Raw genomic sequence first — 15,986 nt, forward strand, 5'->3', positions numbered from 1 at the left:
ATATAAGTTTCCCATCTATCTTTTATTTGCAATCTTTACTTTCCAATCTATAACATAAAAATACCAAAATATTTATCTCATCTTATTATCTCTATCAGATCTCACTTTTGCAAGTTACTGTGAAGGGATTGACAACCCCTTTATCGTGTTGGTTGCGAGGTTCTTGTTTGTTTGTGTAGGTACGAGGGACTTTTGAGGAGCCTCCTACTGGATTGATACCTTGCTTCTCAAAAACTGAGGGAAATACTTATGCTACCTTGCTGCATCACCCTTTCCTCTTCAAGGGAAAACCAACGTAGTGCTCAAGAGGTAGCAAGAAGGATTTCTGGTGCCGTTGCCGGGGAGGTCTTCACTCAACTCAAGAGTAACCAAGTACCCATCACAAACTCATCTCCCTCGCATTACATTATTTGCCATTTGCCTCTCATTTTCCTCTCCCCCACTTCACCCTTGCCATTTATTCGCCCTCGCTTTTCAGTTCGTCTCTCTTTTTCGCTTGCCTCTTACGTGCTTGTGTGTTGGATTGCTTGTCACGATGGGGCAAGATAATACCAAATTGTGTGACTTTTCCAATACCAACAATAATGATTTCCTTAGCACTCCGATTGCTCCTCTTAATGATGCCGAATCTTGTGAAATCATTGCTGCTTTGTTGAATCTTGTTATGAAAAATCAATTCTCTGGCCTTCCTAGTGAAGATGCCGCTACCACTACAAGAAATATGTCAACTTGTGACCTTGACTATTGGTCACTTAAAGGTCATTGTTTTTCATTTGTGACCTTTTTGTGACCAAAAATAGAAGGTCAAAAGCTGAGGGCCGTAAACTGAAATTAACGATCTTTTCCGTAAGAAGGTCGTAGACGTTTACGACCAAAACAGAAGGTCGTTGAACCCATGACCTTTTGTTTTGGTCACCAACTGTCTGCCTAGGCCACGTCGGATCCGACGTGGCAATCTGACGTGGCAAAATTGTGACCAATTCATAAGGTCATTACTTAGAATCAGCTCGGTCCATTTTGGTGCTTTAGATGGCCCGAGCCCATTAATTCAGCCTTTTTAATATTTTTTCCTGTCAATTTTTCTTCGATTTCATGGGCCTAGCCCAACATTATAGCCTTTTTATTTTCTGGGCCATGGCCTTTTTGGCTCAACAATTCCAGATTTTTTTATAATTACATTTTTCTTTTCTTGTTTTAAGATGGGTCAATTGAGATGGGTCCCAATTGTAAGTTCTGGTAATTGGTCCCAGTTGTCAGGTTCTAGTAAGTCGGTCCCAATTGTCAAGGTCATATTCTTCGGATATCAATTTCATAGTAAGTAAATAGCCAGTATTTAAATTGGCACAGACAAAAAAATACAAGTAGTACTTAAAATAACAGTAGCCAAAATCAGTATGGAGCTGCTACTCTATAAATAACACATAATACATCTTCAGTCACTGTTTTACAAGCTCTATGTGTAACAACTACAGAATCAGTATGGAGCTCTATGTGTAACAGCTACAGAATTTACAAGCTCTATGTGTCTTCAATCTTCTTCAACATGGAGCTCCTTCGGTAGCAAGCACAAACTGGGCACCTGCAACATCACAGGAAGGCAATTTTAGTGCTCCATCAAAGAACCAAGTAAATTGCCCTCAATCATAGAAACAAAGTAATACTGTTGAAGAATAGGTTCAACTGAGAAGGCAGCATGACACTAGTGATACAACAACATGCAGAAAACACTATAATGTAATACTGTTGTAAGTTCATATCAGCGCAAAATCAGCACTATTATATAGAGCAAATGATATGCCCCCTTTTAATAAAATTATAGTGTATGCTAGTGACAGAACAAGGGATTGTAGTGTATGCTAGTGACAGAACAAGGGATTGTAGTGTATGCTAGTGACAGAACAAGGGATAGTACTAATATGATGTGCCAGATTGCCAGCAACAGTGCTTACATGCATCTCCATATAAACAGATTGTACTGAATCTTACCATGATTTCAAAAGCAGGGGTTATCTAATCTTTTATGCCATCCTCCCAAAATTTGGCTAGATGATTCTGCAACTGTAGTTGTACCCAGCTTCTCAAAATATAAACATATAGATGAGTGCTTCTCACATGCCACAAGAGGTAAATAGTAATACACATAAATGAATGAACAGGGGCATATTCTACAGCAAGATGAACCAACAAAGATATATCTTGTAGCCTACAACAATCAAGTTAGAAATCACATCCATTTTCTAATTAAACAACACCTAAATATATACATGCACTACTTCAGGAAATTTGTGACTAGGAGACGTATTAATAGCAGATTACGAACTAATGTACTTGTACTTGATCTACTTGAATAAATGCAGATTAAGTTCCTGGTACAGCCAGCTCCAACTTATGCTACTAGCTACTGACAGAAAAACGCACACAAAGAGAGGGGGGAGATCCAGCGACAATATGACTACAGCAGGCGACCCCGAGGGAAGATCAGTCACTCGGCACGGCATCAGCTTCGGGCACCTTCTTCTCGAAGATTTCTTCTTTGCCCCTGAAGAAGCATCCGCCAGCAGGCTCGGCGTGCCTACAATCTGCAGCATCATGCATGCACAAGTGTGTTAGTTTCAACATGGTAGGCTAGCTTTATAAGGAAGAAAGGAACACTCCATCCATCCATCTGATGCAAATATTTGCACTAAAACTACGATGGACCTGCACCCAGAATTATATCTCTAGGAGAGAGGGCCCCGCTTGTACAACAACAATACCAACTAACAAGAGCTAATTAATAATCCTACTATATACTAGTATAAAAACCGAACAAGTACTTCCACTTCAATCAAGTGTGGACAAGTAACTGTTTAAGCAGGGACAATTTCACAGCCCAATATTGATGTTGCTAAGAAGCTGTAGAGTACAAAAAACGCAAAGGCAGATTAACAGATGCTTGCATTTGTATTGGGTTGAGTCAATCACAGATTTTCGGATGGAAAGAGCGTGTTGCTTGCCTTCTTGCGCATGAGGGTGGTGCAGACATTCTCGACCTCCTACAGCGCCCGCTGCATCGACAGGCCGACATCCAGCCTCTTATCAGCTGAAGAAGAAAAAGTTATCTTACAACAAAGAACTGCAATGTGAAATTCAAAGAAGAAAAAGTTAAACAATGCGTATAAATATGACCAGCTGATGTTATGATGGCTTCCACATTTGAAAAATAGATATCCTAATGTTATGGGTAAGAACCCAACAGTATACTGTGTTGATCATAATTTCAATAGTTCTAGACAAATCTATCAACAGAAATCATATTAAACTGATGGAAGAATTTATTCCCAAATTACTTTTTGTTAGAAGCTAAACATTTATATCAAGCGTAGTATATGATGAACTAACCTTGTTATGACTAGCTGTGTTGTACTAGTATGCTAACGTAACCCAGGACAGACGGACGTCACCCAGCCATGGTATTTTGGTTGGCAACCAAAGCAAGCAGAATACTCCTATATGTATAGGAAGTTAAGAACTAGTACTAGACAGAGCATGGATAACCGACACAATGTGTTGGTGCATTCAAGGTCAGTCTATCCGACAGTAGAAGAGTTTGAAAACGTGATTTTACATGCAATGGATGCACAGGCGCGCACATACAAAGAGATGGAGAGAGAGATTGCTAGCTAGAGCCGGTTTGAGTCATCCAAAATTGAACAGTTTCAGACATGGCATCCACAATCTGTATGCATCGAGAAATCATCAGCCTCTATGCTCTAGTCCGGTACCATATCCCCACAAAAACCATGCGGACCAAAGGTGCAAGCACGAAACCAGGATCAATGAGAAATTTCTATCTATGCACCATATTGCTGGATAATTCATGGAGCAAGAAGAAATACAAAGACAACATCTGATGATGCGCTAACAAATCAGCTGCTTCGTCCATCCAGATCACGGGCGGTGTGATAGAAGAAGAGACTACCTGGACATCCTCGATGGCGGCATGGAGGTTGGGCGTGTCCTTGACCAAGCACTCCCACGCCGGCTCCACGCCCACGTCGGCGATGACCTTATATGACCTCGATCGGGGAAGTCCGCTGTCGAGCTTCAGCAAGTCGGGGAGATGTCCATGTTTCCATACCTTGGTCGTGGTTGCGGTCGGACGCGGGTACCGACCAGGAGGTCCTGTTGATATCTGTAAAGCATTGTAGAGCTTCAAAGATAGGACACATAAGTGAAATGTATAGATCATCAGGTAGAAGTGCATACAAAATCTCTGTGTTTACAAGATGACCGTATAAAATATTACAAACAAAGCACTCATCTTACTATCATTTCCCAATCATTGCTATAAAGCTCACGGTTCAAATGAGAAAATTCAGAGCCAACTGTCATTTCCCAATCATTACAAACAAAGCACTCATCGTGTAATATGATCAAGTTTGAACCAAACCATACATGACATCTTTGTTCTGCACTATACTTGTGCTTTGTGAAATTTAGTCGTCAGTTGTGATAGATGTATGTACAACTTTGTGACAGCAAGTTTTGCACAGAACATTAAATAAAGGGATAGCAATCTAGTCTGAATGAGATGTACATCATAATATCATCAGATCAACTAGCATAGGAATAACCCCCATGACAAGGAAGGACCAATAAACTAACCCAACCCACCTCCTCTACTTTTTTAGCCTGGGCCAAGCAAAGACTCAAACTCAACTAACGCAGGTGATCTAATCAAATCGAACCACATGAGGCTTCTTGAATCAAAACAAATAAATAAAAAGACCCACCAAGACAGGAGATGCTAGATGGTAGTAGTAGGTGGTAGGAGAAAATATGGAACAGATCACGGGCTTCTTGAATTAGAATAATGAGACCTTTGCATGACCAAATCCGGGGAGGATTAACAAATGACTAGGAGCAATTAACAAAGAGACGACCTAGGGGGGTCGACTACACCTGAATCTCGCAATCCCAGTAATCAAGCCGAGCAAATCACACGCGCGAATGCAAAAAGCGTGCGTGTGGATTATAGAAGAAATACTCTGCCGAGGTGGGGGAATGTACGGGCGTGGTAGAAGCGCGAGGCGAGGGAGTCGAAGCCATGGCGAATGGGGAGGCGGAGGTCTGGTGGGACTGGGATGCCGGCGACGAGGTACTTGTACATGAGCGCCTGCTGCTCCAGCTCCTCGTACTGCGCCGCCGCCGCGCACCTCGCGCCGCTCATCGTGTGCTGCTGCTGGGGAGGGCGCTATCCTTGCCGTGGTCGCCGAGCGTCGTGCAGGCGCGCTGCAGCTTGTTGATGAGCGAGATCAGGTTCTCCATGGCCGCCAACACGGGATCTGGCAGGGGATCCAGGGGAGATGAGGACGACGAGGAGCCGCGGTGTTGCGGCAGGGATGCGGCGAAGTTGTCGAGGTCTAGGTCTGCGACGAAGGAGAGGTAGGGCGTGGCCGTGTGGGTGGAGAGGCAGGGGGCGAGGTGCGGGTGCCAGAACCCTAGGATGACGACGGCCTGGGTCGGTGGATGGATCCCATAGCGGAGCAGAGCGGAGCGGAGGTCGGGGCAGTGGGTGAGGAGGAAGGGGGCGGTGGGCAGGGAGAGGAGTGGATCGAGAGGGGGGCCGCGGTAGCGAGGAGATGGGGGGATCCAGAAGGAGGAGTGGTGTGCGGCGGTGGGGGATCCAGAAGAAGGGAGAGAGGAAGAGAAGGTGGAGAAGGTTGCGGTGGGGAAGTGGGGGCGTGGGGGGTTGTGTTAGGGCTAGGTGGGTGAGAGGGTGGGGGGCGAGGGCTACCGTTGGATCCACGAGCATCCAACGGTGCTTGATGCATGATCCGCGTGAGATGGCTATGGCCCAATCAGAACGCAGTACGCGTGTATAACGTTATGACCATTTAGTATTGGACGTTATGACCATTCAAAATTTGTCGTGGTCAAATAAAAATAAAGTGTAAAATCATGTCAACATTTTAATTTTTATGTTTCGAGTGTCCAAAATGATTTTTTTGTGAAGAAGCTATCAAATATTTGCACGAGGTGCATCTTGGAATTCCAAACAATGTTGTCTAAGAGAGTTTTCACTTTCATTGCACAAAAGAGCCATTTTCCATTTTTCGAGTGCCCCAAGTGAGGTTTTTTTGTGAAGAACCTACCAAATAATTATGGCAAAATTGGACCAAATCATTTTTCTAAAATACTAAGCCATATTTAATGCACAATTGACCAAATGGTTGGGTGTCAAAGTTTTGATCCACCTTTGGTGAAAAAGACAAATTTCCGTCGATTCAGCTGGAAGCGGGTCAAATTTGAGCTGCAGCTACCTCATAGTTTACTCTTTATTTTTACAAAAAATCATTTCTAGGTATATAAGTATCTATTTAATCAGAGAAACACCAAAAAAATTATAAGATTCAAGCACTAGCTAGGAATGGTCATTCCCGCCGTTTTGACCGCATTTTGAAATGGGCATAAAAAATTCAAAAAAATCAAAAAATTGGAAAACCTTTGCATTGTGTCAATATATATGACGAAGTATCAAGGAAAAATAACAAACTTGTAATACGGAAATTATTTTAAAAAAGTGTTCTCAGAAACGAGCTATCATGCGTGAAGATTCATGGCTTTCATGCCAAATGATCAATCTTATAGCCACATTCATGGCATAGTTTGTTAAAATGATCTCATATTGTGCACAAGGGTGCATCTTGGAATTCCAAACAATGTTGATTCGGGGAGTTTTCACTTTCATTGCACAAAAGAGCCATTTTCCATTTTTCGAGTGCCCCAAGTGAGGTTTTTCTGTGAAGAACCTACCAAATAATTATTGCAAAATTGGACCAAATCATTTTTATAAACTACTAGGCCATATTTAATGCACAATTGACCAAATGGTTTGGTGTAAAAAGTTTTGATCCACCTCTGGTGAAAAAGACAAATTTCCGCCGATTCAGTTGGAAGCGGGTCAAATTTGAGCTGCAGCTACCTCATAGTTTGCTCTTTATTTTTTCCAAAAAGCATTTCTAGGTATATGAGTATCTATTTAATCATAGAAACACCCAAAAAATTATAAGATTCAACCACTAGCTAGTAATGGTCATTCCTGCTGTTTTGACCGCATTTTCAAATGGGCATAAAAAATTCAAAAAAAAATCAAAAAATTGGAAAACCTTCGCATTGTGTCATTATATATGACCAAGTTTCCAGGAAAAATAATAAACTTGTAATACGGAAATTATTTTAAAAAAGTGTTCTCAGAAATGAGTTATGATGCGTGAAGATTCATGGCTTTCAAGCCAAATGATCAATCTTATGGCTACATTCATGGCATAGTTTGTACAAATGATCTCATATTGTGCACAAGGGTGCATCTTGGAATTCCAAACAATGTTGATTTGGGGATTTTTCACTTTCATTGCACAAAAGAGCCATTTTCCATTTTTTGAGTGCCCCAAGTGAGGTTTTTTTGTGAAGGACCTACCAAATAATTCTTGCAAAATTGGACCAAATCATTTTTTATAAAATACTAGGACATATTTAATGCACAATTGACCAAATGGTTGGGTGTAAAATTTTTTGATCCACCTCTGGTAAAAAAGACAAATTCCCACCAATTCAGCTTGAAGCGGGTCAAATTTGAACTGCAGCTGCCTCATAGTTTGCTCTTTATTTTTTCCAAAAATCATTTCTAGGTACATAAGTATCTATTTAATCAGAGAAACATCAAAAGTTTTCCAAGATTCAACCACTAGCTAGGAACGGTCAAGCCCGCCATTTTGAACGCATTTTGAAATGGGCATTAAAAATTTGAAAAAAATCAAAATATTGGAAAACCTTCGCATTGTGTCATTATATGTGACCAAGTTTCTAGGAAAAATAATACACTTGTAATATGGAAATTATTTTAAAAAAGTGTGTCTCAGAAATGAGCTATCAGGCATGAAGATTCATGGCTTTCAAGCCAAATGATCAATCTTATGCCCACAGTCATGGCATAGTTTGTTCAAATGATCTCATATTGTGCACAAGGGTGCATCTTGGAATTCCAAACAATGTTGATTTGGGGAGTTTTCACTTTCATTGCACAAAAGAGCCATTTTCCATTTATCGAGTGCCCCAAGTGAGGGTTTTTTTGTGAAGAACCTACGAAATAATTCTTGCAAAATTGGGCCAAATAATTTTTCTAAAATACTAGGCCATATTTAATGCACAATTGACCAAATGGTTGGGTGTAAAAAGTTTTGATCCACCTCTGGTGAAAAAGACAAATTCCTGTCGATTCAGTTGGAAGCGGGTCAAATTTGAACTGCAGCTGCCTCATAGTTTGCTCTTTATTTTTTTCCAAAAATCATTTCTAGGTACATAAGTATCTATTTAATCAGAGAAACATCAAAAGTTTTACAAGATTCAACCACTAGCTAGGAACGGTCAAGCCCGCCGTTTTGAACGCATTTTGAAACGGGCATAAAAATTCAAAAAAAATCAAAAAAAATGGAAAACCTTCGCATTGTGTCATTATATGTGACCAAGTTTCCAGGAAAAATAATAAACTTGTAGTACATAAATTATTTTAAAAAAGTGTTCTAAAAAATGAGCTATCATGCGTGAAGATTCATGGCTTTCAAGCCAAATGATCAATCTTATGGCCACATTCATGGCATAGTTTGTTCAAATGATCTCATATTGTGCACAAGGGTGCATCTTGGAATTCCAAACAATGTTGATTTGGGGAGTTTTCACTTTCATTGCACAAAAGAGCCATTTTCCATTTCTTGAGTGCCCCAAGTGGGGTTTTTTTGTGAAGGACCTACCAAATAATTCTTGTAAAATTGGACCAAATCATTTTTCTAAAATACTAGGCCATATTTAATGCACAATTGACCAAATGGTTGGGTGTAAAAAGTTTTGATCCACCTCTGGTGAAAAAGACAAATTCCCGCCGATTAAGTTGGAAGCGGGTAAAATTTGAACTGCAGCTGCCTCATAGTTTGCTATTTATTTTTTCCAAAAATCATTTCTAGGTACATAAGTATCTATTTAATCAGAGAAACATCAAAAGTTTTCCAAGATTCAACCACTAGCTAGGAACGGTCAAGCCCGTCGTTTTGACCGCATTTTGAAACGGGCATAATAAATTTAAAAAAAATCAAAAAATTGGAAAACCTTCGTATTGTGTCATTATATGTGACCAAGTTTCTAGGAAAAATTAAAAACTTGTAATACGGAAATTATTTTGAAAAAGTGTTCTAAAAAACGAGCTATCATGCGTGAAGATTCATGGCTTTCAAGCCAAATGATCAATCTTATGGCCACATTCATGGCATAGTTTGTTCAAATAATATCATATTGTGCACAAGGGTGCATCTTGGAATGGCAAACAATGTTGCCTAAGGAAGTTTTCATTTTCTTTGCACGGAAAATTCATTTTCCATTTTCTGAGTGCCTGAAATGAGTTTTTTTTGTGAAGGACCTACCATATATTTGTTGCAAAATTGGACCTAATCAATTTTATAAAATACTAGGCCATATATAATGCACAATTGACAAAATGGTTGGGTGTCAAAAGTTTTGATCCACCTCTGGTGAAAAAGACAAATTCCCGCCAATTTAGTAGGAAGCGGGTCAAATTTGAACTGCAGCTGCCTCATAGTTTGCTATTTATTTTTTCCAAAAATAATTTCTAGTTAAATAAGTACCTATTTTATCATAAATACATGGTTTGGTGGCGATACGTCGAGGTTTGGACGGTGGCCGAGGGCTCCAACTCTAGAGTGCGTAAACTAGCATGCCGTGTCACGCCCAATATGCGATACTATCCTAAAGAGACTCGAGGGTCCCACCAAGGATAGAACCGCATATTGATACGCTTTTGCAAGGTGGATATCATTACTTCAACATTATATAATAGATGGGGATACATACAAGAGGCATACAATGCCACATGAATACAACAACATCATACATAAGAGCAACATCCGACTACAGATGAAACACAGACAGACACTCAAATGACATCCAACCTGCTAGCCTAGGCTGCTGACCTGGAACCTATCCCCTGATCAAAGAAGAAGTAGAAGAAGAACTCCAAAACAAGTAAACATCGCTCTCGCGTCATGATCATCGCAATACTTGTACCTGCAACTGTTGTTGTAGTAATCTGTGTGCCACGAGGACTCAGCAATCCCATTACCATGGGTATCAAGACTAGCAAAGCTTAACTGGGTAAGGAAGGTGTCGTGGAATTGTCACATCAGATGTCCTAGTGAAAGGACTTAGTCGTGGAGCCATCGCAACTAGGAAGCTTGAAGGGGTTAATCAGGACAAGAGACACGAGAGGTTTATACTAGTTCGGCCCCTTACGATGAAGGTAAAAGCCTACGTCTAGTTGTGATTGGAATTATGTATGTCTTGATAACCAGGAAGCAGAATTGCTTGACCTAGCTCTCGAGAAGTTGTTTCGTCGCCTGAACCGCCGCCGGGTCGTCCCCGTATATAATGAGGTTGATGATGGAGTCACGTACCTAGGGTAGGGTCACAGACCTGATCTAAGTACCATGCCCGAGGACACCCTTAGAAGAGATCACCTTCCAGTCGACCTACGAGGGACTCACTCGACTGACTTGAAGGACTCGACCACGAAGACACACTCGACCACCAGAAGGTCAAGAGGCACTCTGCACTGCAACGGCCTGTAATTAAGTAGACTTTATGATAGTAAAGACACTTTATGTGGGGCGTTACCTGTAACGCCCCGGGCTTAATACACCTTAAACCCTTCATTACGTGGGCTGGCTGGGGTCCTGGCGCACTCTATATAAGCCACCTCCCTCCACAGGCAGAAGGGTTCGGCACCTTGTAATCCATATACACATAATCCACTCGACCGCCTCTGGGCTCCGAGACGTAGGGCTTTTACTTCCTCCGAGAAGGGCCTGAACTCGTACATCTCTTGTGTTTACAACCTCTCCATAGCGAGGACCTTGCCTCTCCATACCTACCCCCCACTCTACTGTCAGACTTAGAACCACGACAGTTGGCGCCCACCGTGGGGCAGGTGTTTTAGCGATTTTGTGGAGAAGTTGCGATTCTTCCGAGTACTTTCATCATGGTGGCTGCTGGAGTTTTGGTCGAGGGTCGAGAGATCCGTCTCGGTGCTCTCACCTTCGTCGCGGACGATTCCGCCTGGCTCCAGGAGGCTCCACTCGACGTCGATGCGCTCCCCGTCCGCGGTGCGACGCATTTTCGCGCATGTGTCCGCGGCGTTCTGCTGCGGCAACCGTCGACCCCGTATCGGTCGACTCCCCCGTCGGCCACCCTCCCGGTCTCCCACCAGCGTAAGCACTCGGGACGATCGATGCTTCAGCGGTGGGTGAGGCACGCGGTGGCTCGCCAGACGGCCACCACCCAAGTTGCGGCAATCGAGCCCGACGAATCTCTCTACGGCCTGTTCGATCTGTCGACTGGCTCCGTAGAGACTGCATCCGAGTGCGATAGCAGTGATCCTGCGGCGGAAATCCTGATGGTCGACGGGCCCTGCAGTCCCCCTGGCTTCGCCCGTGATGGTGGGGCAGGTGACGGAGGCGACCCCGCACGAGACCACGAAGAGTACCAGCCCGAGCCACTCGACTCTCTGCAAAGAGAGGAACTTCGCCGCAGGAACGTGGATGCCCTGCGTACTCCCATCGCAGGAGAAACCCCCGAGGCTCGCGCCTTGGAGGAGGCGCGTTTAGCCAATTTGGCCGAACGCACTCGACTGGAGAATCTTCAGCGAACACTCGACGAGCGCGCGCGGCAACGAGTTCCCGACACCAGTCGACGTCAACTCTTCCCGCTGACTCAGGTATATCGAACCCCAGTCCAGAATTTAGCAGCTGCGACCCGTATTGCAGAGTCCATCCAGCCCTCTCAGTCGGAAGCTGGCAGAGGCTTGATGCAGATCAGGGATCTGCTCCGGGCAGCAGGCGATCAGAATTCGGCCGTATCGCAGTCGCACAACAGAATTCACAGTCGATCCGTCGCTGCGAATACTGTTCAGTCGGCTCACAGCCCAGATCGCCTCCGCGGCATGAAGGGCGCGAGAATCGGCGAGACCAATATGGAGACCGACACGACCGAGATGATAGGCGTCGAGTGCCCAATTCCCCTCCGAGGGGTGGGTCTTACGCTCCTCGGCAGCAAGATGACAGACGTCAGCTCAGTGCGGGGCGAAGAGTTCCAGTCGACCCTAGAGAACCAGGCTTCGACACGCGATCCATTATCGTGCAAGGCTTGGTCGACCGGAACAGAGCCCATCGAGGTGGACTCGACAGAGATGCGCCCACGAGCAGTCGAGTGCATGTTTCTGGTCTTGAATGTTTCAGTAGAGCTATCAGAGCCGCAGTGATCCCTCCCAATTTCAGGTTGGCAACAGGAGTCAGCAAGTTCACTGGTGAGTCTAAGCCTGAAACTTGGCTTGAGGACTACCGAGTGGCGGTTCAGATTGGTGGTGGGAACGACGAGGTGGCCATGAAGCATTTGCCCCTCATGCTAGAAGGTTCTGCCAGGGCATGGTTGACTCAATTACCTCCTAGTAGCATTTACACTTGGGAAGATCTGTCCCGAGTGTTCATCAGAACGTTTGAAGGAACTTGCAAGCGACCGGCTGGATTGACGGAACTGCAAGTTTGAGTGCAGAAGACCAATGAGACCCTCAGGGAGTATATTCAGAGATGGATCACTTTGCACCATACTGTGGAGAATGTGTCTGATCATCAGGCAGTCTGCGCCTTTAAGGATGGTGTCAAGAACAGAGAATTGAGTTTGAAATTTGGTCGAAGCGGTGACATGACCTTGAGTCGGATGATGGAGATTGCTACCAAGTACGCCAACGGCGAAGAAGAAGACCGACTCCGAAGCGGCAAGCACAAGCAGAGTCAGTCGGAAAAGGGAAACACCAGAAGAAGGCCAAATCATCCTTAATGATATCCACTCGGGAACCTGTGGTCATCATGCGTCCTCTCGGACCATCGTGGCCAAAGCATACCGAGCCGGATTTTACTGGCCAAAGGCGAATGAGATGGCAAAGGAAATAGTGGATAAGTGCGAAGGATGTCAGTTCTACTCAAATATGTCACACAAGCCTGCATCAGCTCTGAAGACCATTCCACTCGTCTGGCCTTTCGCAGTATGGGGGTTGGACATGGTCGGTCCTTTGAGAACAGGTCGAAGTGGCTTCACGCATGTACTGGTGGCAGTCGACAAGTTCACCAAGTGGATTGAGGCTAAACCAATCAAGAACCTTGACGCCGGTGCTGCTGTTAGCTTCATCAGGGAACTGATATTCAGATATGGAGTCCCGCACAGCATCATTACGGATAATGGGTCGAACTTTGACTCGGAGGAATTCAGAGATTTCTGTAACTCTCAAGGCACACGAGTCGACTACGCTTCAGTCGCCCATCCATAGTCGAATGGACAAGCAGAGCGAGCCAATGGCCTGATTCTCAAGGGATTGAAACCCCGACTGATGCGTGATCTCAAGCATGCAGCTGGAGCTTGGGTCGACGAACTTCCCTCGGTGCTTTGGGGACTGCGGACCACACCTAATCGGTCGACCGGAAGAACTCCATTCTTCTTGGTCTACGGAGCTGAAGCAGTCTTGCCGAGTGATCTTCTCCACAATGCTCCTCGAGTTGAAATCTACAATGAAGCGGAAGCTGAACAAGCGCGGCAGGACGCAGTCGACCTTTTAGAGGAAGAAAGGGAGATGGCTCTGATCCGGTCGACCATCTACCAATAAGATTTGCGTCGTTTCCACGCCAGACATGTGAGGGGTCGAGCCTTCCAGGAAGGAGATTTAGTTCTCCGAGTGGATCAGAAGAAACAACACAAGCTTGCTCCTTCTTGGGAAGGACCCTTCATCGTCACCAAAGTTCTCCACAACGGGGCGTACCGTCTTTACAACATCGAACATAATATCGACGAGCCCCGAGCTTGGAATGCGGAGCTACTCCGCCCATTTTACACTTAAGTTTAATCACTCGGATGAGTTGCAATAAAGTACTTCTGTAGTTCATGGATCTCAAAATAATAGTGTCATAGTTCCTCCATAATTTTTGTCACTTTTTATTTTGTCCAATAAAATTTTCCCCTCAGTGGGTGACTTAGCCGCGAATCCGTTTCGCCTAAGTTTGTAAAAATCCTACCGAGTGGTGAGCCAGACTCCCACTCAGAGGCTTAGTTGCGAATCCGTTTCGCCTAAGATTAAATAAAATCCTACCGAGTGGTAAGCCAGACTTCCACTCGGAGGCTTAGCTGCGAATCCGTTTCGCCTAAGATTAAATAAAATCCTACCGAGTGAAGAGCAAACCTCTCACTCGGAGGCTTAGCTGCAGTCCAAGTACTCGCCTAAGATATAAAAATCCTACCGAGTGAAGAGCAGACCTCTCACTCGGGGGCTTAGCTGCAGCCCAGTGCTCGCCTAAGATATAGAAATCCTACCGAGTGAAGAGCAAACCTCTCACTCGGAGGCTTAGCTGCAGTCCCAGTACTCGCCTAAGTTATGAAAATCCTACCGAGTGGAGAGCGGACCTCTCACTCGGGGGCTTAGCTGCAGCCCAGTGCTCGCCTAAGATATAGAAATCCTACCGAGTGAAGAGCAAACCTCTCACTCGGAGGCTTAGCTGCAGTCCCAGTACTCGCCTAAGTTATGAAAATCCTACCGAGTGAAGAGCAGACCTCTCACTCGGGGGCTTAGCTGCAGCCCAGTGCTCGCCTAAGATATAGAAATCCTACCGAGTGAAGAGCAAACCTCTCACTCGGAGGCTTAGCTGCAGCCCAGTGCTCGCCTAAGATATAGAAATCCTACCGAGTGAAGAGCAAACCTCTCACTCGGAGGCTTAGCTGCAGTCCCAGTACTCGCCTAAGTTATGAAAATCCTACCGAGTGAAGAGCAGACCTCTCACTCGGGGGCTTAGCTGCAGCCCAGTGCTCGCCTAAGATATAGAAATCCTACCGAGTGAAGAGCAAACCTCTCACTCGGAGGCTTAGCTGCAGCCCAGTGCTCGCCTAAGATATAGAAATCCTACCGAGTGAAGAGCAAACCTCTCACTCGGAGGCTTAGCTGCAGCCCAGTGCTCACCTAAGATATAAAAATCCTACCGAGTGAAGAGCAAACCTCTCACTCGGGGGCTTAGCTGCAGTCCAAGTACTCGCCTAAGTTATGAAAATCATACCGAGTGAAGAGCAAACCTCTCACTCGAGGGCTTAGCTGCAGCCCAGTGCTCGCCTAAGTGGATTAAGGAATAAGTCGACTGCAGTGAGCGTCTTGCTTTGAGCCTGCAAAAGACATTTCAAGCCAAAAGCAATCATATTCAAACACCAAGTTCAAGTTGGGATCGATTCCAAAAGGAACCGAAAGTGCTCAGGCACTAAGCCTGTTAAAGTTTATCGGTTACAACTCCACTCGGCATACCGAGGCAAATTTAAAGCGTCAAGCTTAGAAGAAGTTTTTTACCCCTCCTGTGGAGGGCTGGAAGGTGCAACAAACTCATCAAGATCAATTCCATCTGCGATCCGAGTGGCAGCAGCAAGGAAAGTTTCCATAAAGGACCTGAAGTCGTGTTTCTTGGTGTTGGCCACCCGGAGGGCCGCCAGCTTGTCTTCTCGCGCATCTTTGCAGTGGACTCGGGCCAGACACAGAGCAACATCTGCACCGCACCGAGCCGAGGACTTTTTCCACTCCTGCACTCGACCAGGGACTGTGTTCAAGCGAGCCATCAGCGACTCGAGGTCGTTCTGGAGTGTCTCCCCAGGCCAGAGCGTCGAGTCGATGCGAGATGTGGCGACCTTCAGCCTTGCAAGATAGTCCACGACAGCTGCAACACGGGACTCCAGTCGGAAAACATTCATGGCAACTTCGTCGTTCACCGGAGAATTGACGGGGTCAAGGTTTGGTTCCAGCCGGCTAGTTTCTTCTTCAAAGTTTTGACAAAATTCTGCAAGGACGATCACCGAGTCAAGGCAAT

The sequence above is a fragment of the Triticum aestivum genome, chromosome 1B (genome assembly GCF_018294505.1).
Source record: "Triticum aestivum cultivar Chinese Spring chromosome 1B, IWGSC CS RefSeq v2.1, whole genome shotgun sequence".
Classification (NCBI taxonomy): Eukaryota; Viridiplantae; Streptophyta; class Magnoliopsida; order Poales; family Poaceae; genus Triticum; species Triticum aestivum.